We start from the raw sequence: 6,000 nt of genomic DNA, 5'->3' as shown, positions 1-6,000 counted from the left end.
ACTAGAAAGAAATTTTAAAACCTCCTGTTAGGCCATCATCTACACGGCATAGCCCTGAATTTTCCAATGCGCAGCTCTTTGCAAAAGAGAGATATTGGCAAGGAAAAGCTGTCTTGTACCATTGGATTTTTCTCCCAAACGAAGGACACTAGAATGAAAATTTTAAAGCCTCCTGTTAGTGCTTCATCTACACGGTATAGCCCTGAATTTTCCAATGCGTAGCTCTTTGCAAAAGAGAGATATTGGCAAGGAAAAGCTGTCTTGTACCTTTGCATTTTTCTCCCAAACGAAGGACACTAGAAAGAAAATTTTAAAGCCTCCTGTTAGGCCATCATCTACACGGCATAGCCCTGAATTTTCCAATGCGCAGCTCTTTGCAAAAGAGAGATATTGGCAAGGAAAAGCTGTCTTGTACCTTTGCATTTTTCTCCCAAACGAAGGACACTAGAAAGAAAATTTTAAAGCCTCCAGTTAGGCCATCATCTACACGGCATAGCCCTGAATTTTCCAATGCGCAGCTCTTTGCAAAAGAGAGATATTGGCAAGGAAAAGCTGTCTTGTACCTTTGCATTTTTCTCCCAAACGAAGGACACTACAAAGAAAATTTTAAAGCCTCCTGTTAGGCCATCATCTACACGGCATAGCCCTGAATTTTCCAATGCGCAGCTTTGTGCAAAAGAGAGATATTGGCAAGGAAAAGCTGTCTTGTACCAATGGATTTTTCTCCCAAACGAAGGACACTAGAATGAAAATTTTAAAGCCTCCTGTTAGTGCTTCATCTACACGGTATAGCCCTGAATTTTCCAATGCGTAGCTCTTTGCAAAAGAGAGATATTGGCAAGGAAATGCTGTCTTGTACCTTTGCATTTTTCTCCCAAACGAAGGACACTAGAAATAAAATTTTAAAGCCTCCTGTTAGGCCATCATCTACACGGCATAGCCCTGAATTTTCCAATGCGCAGCTCTTTGCAAAAGAGAGATATTGGCAAGGAAAAGCTGTCTTGTACCTTTGCATTTTTCTCCCAAACGAAGGACACTAGAAAGAAAATTTTAAAGCCTCCTGTTAGGCCATCATCTACACGGCATAGCCCTGAATTTTCCAATGCGCAGCTCTTTGCAAAAGAGAGATATTGGCAAGGAAATGCTGTCTTGTACCTTTGCATTTTTCTCCCAAACGAAGGACACTAGAAAGAAAATTTTAAAGCCTCCTGTTAGGCCATCATCTACACGGCATAGCCCTGAATTTTCCAATGCGCAGCTCTTTGCAAAAGAGAGATATTGGCAAGGAAAAGCTGTCTTGTACCTTTGCATTTTTCTCCCAAACGAAGGACACTAGAAAGAAAATTTTAAAGCCTCCTGTTAGGCCATCATCTACACGGCATAGCCCTGAATTTTCCAATGCGCAGCTCTTTGCAAAAGAGAGATATTGGCAAGGAAAAGCTGTCTTGTACCTTTGCATTTTTCTCCCAAACGAAGGACACTAGAAAGAAAATTTTAAAGCCTCCAGTTAGGCCATCATCTACACGGCATATCCCTGAATTTTCCAAAGCGCAGCTCTTTGCAAAAGAGAGATATTGGCAAGGAAAAGCTGTCTTGTACCTTTGCATTTTTCTCCCAAACGAAGGACACTAGAAAGAAAATTTTAAAGCCTCCTGTTAGGCCATCATCTACACGGCATAGCCCTGAATTTTCCAATGCGCAGCTCTTTGCAAAAGAGAGATATTGGCAAGGAAAAGCTGTCTTGTACCTTTGCATTTTTCTCCCAAACGAAGGACACTAGAAAGAAAATTTTAAAGCCTCCTGTTAGGCCATCATCTACAGGGCATAGCCCTGAATTTTCCAATGCGCAGCTCTTTGCAAAAGAGAGATATTGGCAAGGAAAAGCTGTCTTGTACCTTTACATTTTTCTCCCAAACGAAGGACACTAGAATGAAAATTTTAAAGCCTCCTGTTAGTGCTTCATCTACACGGTATAGCCCTGAATTTTCCAATGCGCAGCTCTTTGCAAAAGAGAGATATTGGCAAGGAAAAGCTGTCTTGTACCTTTGCATTTTTCTCCCAAACGAAGGACACTAGAAAGAAAATTTTAAAGCCTCCTGTTAGGCCATCATCTACACGGCATAGCCCTGAATTTTCCAATGCGCAGCTCTTTGCAAAAGAGAGATATTGGCAAGGAAAAACTGTCTTGTACCTTTGCATTTTTCTCCCAAACGAAGGACACTAGAAAGAAAATTTTAAAGCCTCCTGTTAGGCCATCATCTACACGGCATAGCCCTGAATTTTCCAATGCACAGCTCTTTGCAAAAGAGAGATATTGGCAAGGAAAAGCTGTCTTGTACCTTTGCATTTTTCTCCCAAACGAAGGACACTAGAACATTTTTTTTAAAGCCTCCTGTTAGGCCATCATCTACACGGCATAGCCCTGAATTTTCCAATGCGCAGCTCTTTGCAAAAGAGAGATATTGGCAAGGAAAAGCTGTCTTGTACCTTTGCATTTTTCTCCCAAACGAAGGACACTAGAAAGAAAATTTTAAAGCCTCCTGTTAGGCCATCATCTACACGGCATAGCCCTGAATTTTCCAATGCGCAGCTCTTTGCAAAAGAGAGATATTGGCAAGGAAAAGCTGTCTTGTACCTTTGCATTTTTCTCCCAAACGAAGGACACTAGAAAGAAAATTTTAAAGCCTCCTGTTAGGCCATCATCTACACGGCATAGCCCTGAATTTTCCAATGCGCAGCTCTTTGCAAAAGAGAGATATTGGCAAGGAAAAGCTGTCTTGTACCTTTGCATTTTTCTCCCAAACGAAGGAAACTAGAAAGAAAATTTTAAAGCCTCCTGTTAGGCCATCATCTACACGGCATAGCCCTGAATTTTCCAATGCGCAGCTCTTTGTAAAAGAGAGATATTGGCAAGGAAAAACTGTCTTGTACCATTGGATTTTTCTCCCAAACGAAGGACACTAGAATGAAAATTTTAAAGCCTCCTGTTAGTGCTTCATCTACATGGTATAGCCCTGAATTTTCCAATGCGTAGCTCTTTGCAAAAGAGAGATATTGGCAATGAAAAGCTGTCTTGTACCTTTGCATTTTTCTCCCAAACGAAGGACACTAGAAAGAAAATTTTAAAGCCTCCTGTTAGGCCATCATCTACACGGCATAGCCCTGAATTTTCCAATGCGCAGCTCTTTGCAAAAGAGAGATATTGGCAAGGAAAAGCTGTCTTGTACCTTTGCATTTTTCTCCCAAACGAAGGACACTAGAAAGAAAATTTTAAAGCCTCCTGTTAGGCCATCATCTACACGGCATAGCCCTGAATTTTCCAATGCGCAGCTCTTTGCAAAAGAGAGATATTGGCAAGGAAAAGCTGTCTTGTACCTTTGCATTTTTCTCCCAAACGAAGGACACTAGAAAGAAAATTTTAAAGCCTCCTGTTAGGCCATCATCTACACGGCATAGCCTTGAATTTTCCAATGCGCAGCTCTTTGCAAAAGAGAGATATTGGCAAGGAAAAGCTGTCTTGTACCTTTGCATTTTTCTCCCAAACGAAGGACACTAGAACATTTTTTTTAAAGCCTCCTGTTAGTCCATCATCTACACGGCATAGCCCTGAATTTTCCAATGCGCAGCTCTTTGCAAAAGAGAGATATTGGCAAGGAAAAGCTGTCTTGTACCTTTGCATTTTTCTCCCAAACGAAGGACACTAGAAAGAAAATTTTAAAGCCTCCTGTTAGGCCATCATCTACACGGCATAGCCCTGAATTTTCCAATGCGCAGCTCTTTGCAAAAGAGAGATATTGGCAAGGAAAAGCTGTCTTGTACCTTTGCATTTTTCTCCCAAACGAAGGACACTAGAAAGAAAATTTTAAAGCCTCCTGTTAGGCCATCATCTACACGGCATAGCCCTGAATTTTCCAATGCGCAGCTCTTTGCAAAAGAGAGATATTGGCAATGAAAAGCTGTCTTGTACCTTTGCATTTTTCTCCCAAACGAAGGACACTAGAAAGAAAATTTTAAAGCCTCCTGTTAGGCCATCATCTACACGGCATAGCCCTGAATTTTCCAATGCGCAGCTCTTTGCAAAAGAGAGATATTGGCAAGGAAAAGCTGTCTTGTACCTTTGCATTTTTCTCCCAAACGAAGGACACTAGAAAGAAAATTTTAAAGCCTCCTGTTAGGCCATCATCTACACGGCATAGCCCTGAATTTTCCAATGCGCAGCTCTTTGCAAAAGAGAGATATTGGCAAGGAAAAGCTGTCTTGTACCTTTGCATTTTTCTCCCAAACGAAGGACACTAGAAAGAAAATTTTAAAGCCTCCTGTTAGGCCATCATCTACACGGCATAGCCCTGAATTTTCCAATGCGCAGCTCTTTGCAAAAGAGAGATATTAGCAAGGAAAAACTGTCTTGTACCTTTGCATTTTTCTCCTAAACGAAGGACACTAGAAAGAAAATTTTAAAGCCTCCTGTTAGGCCATCATCTACACGGCATAGCCCTGAATTTTCCAATGCGCAGCTCTTTGCAAAAGAGAGATATTGGCAAGGATAAGCTGTCTTGTACCTTTGCATTTTTCTCCCAAACGAAGGACACTAGAAAGAAAATTTTAAAGCCTCCTGTTAGGCCATCATCTACACGGCATAGCCCTGAATTTTCCAATGCACAGCTCTTTGCAAAAGAGAGATATTAACAAGGAAAAGCTGTCTTGTACCTTTGCATTTTTCTCCCAAACGAAGGACACTAGAACATTTTTTTTAAAGCCTCCTGTTAGGCCATCATCTACACGGCATAGCCCTGAATTTTCCAATGCGCAGCTCTTTGCAAAAGAGAGATATTGGCAAGGAAAAGCTGTCTTGTACCTTTGCATTTTTCTCCCAAACGAAGGACACTAGAATTTTTTTTTTAAAGCCTCCTGTTAGGCCATCATCTACACCGCATAGCCCTGAATTTTCCAATGCGCAGCTCTTTGCAAAAGAGAGATATTGGCAAGGAAAAGCTGTCTTGTACCTTTGCATTTTTCTCCCAAACGATGGACACTAGAAATAAAATTTTAAAGCCTCCTGTTAGGCCATCATCTACACGGCATAGCCCTGAATTTACCAATGCGCAGCTCTTTGCAAAAGAGAGATATTGGCAAGGAAAAGCTGTCTTGTACCTTTGCATTTTTCTCCCAAACGAAGGACACTAGAAAGAAAATTTTAAAGCCTCCTGTTAGGCCATCATCTACACGGCATAGCCCTGAATTTTCCAATGCGCAGCTCTCTGCAAAAGAGAGATATTGGCAAGGAAAAACTGTCTTGTACCTTTGCATTTTTCTCCCAAACGAAGGACACTAGAAAGAAAATTTTAAAGCCTCCTGTTAGGCCATCATCTACACGGCATAGCCCTGAATTTTCCAATGCGCAGCTCTTTGCAAAAGAGAGATATTGGCAAGGAAAAGCTGTCATGTACCTTTGCATTTTTCTCCCAAACGAAGGACACTAGAAAGAAAATTTTAAAGCCTCCTGTTAGGCCATCATCTACACGGCATAGCCCTGAATTTTCCAATGCGCAGCTCTTTGCAAAAGAGAGATATTGGCAAGGAAAAGCTGTCTTGTACCTTTGCATTTTTCTCCCAAACGAAGGACACTAGAAAATTTTTTTTAAAGCCTCCTGTTAGGCCATTATCTACACGGCATAGCCCTGAATTTTCCAATGCGCAGCTCTTTGCAAAAGAGAGATATTGGCAAGGATAAGCTGTCTTGTACCTTTGCATTTTTCTCCCAAACGAAGGACACTAGAAAGAAAATTTTAAAGCCTCCTGTTAGGCTATCATCTACACGGCATAGCCCTGAATTTTCCAATGCGCAGCTCTTTGCAAAAGAGAGATATTGGCAAGGAAAAGCTGTCTTGTACCTTTGCATTTTTCTCCCAAACGAAGGACACTAGAAAGAAAATTTTAAAGCCTCCTGTTAGGCCATCATCTACACGGCATAGCCCTGAATTTTCCAATGCGCAGCTCTTT

Source organism: Pseudophryne corroboree, unplaced genomic scaffold (genome assembly GCF_028390025.1).
Source record: "Pseudophryne corroboree isolate aPseCor3 unplaced genomic scaffold, aPseCor3.hap2 scaffold_367, whole genome shotgun sequence".
NCBI classification, from domain to species: Eukaryota; Metazoa; Chordata; class Amphibia; order Anura; family Myobatrachidae; genus Pseudophryne; species Pseudophryne corroboree.
The sequence above is the reverse complement of the archived record's forward strand: the minus strand, read 5'-3'. Positions refer to the sequence as shown.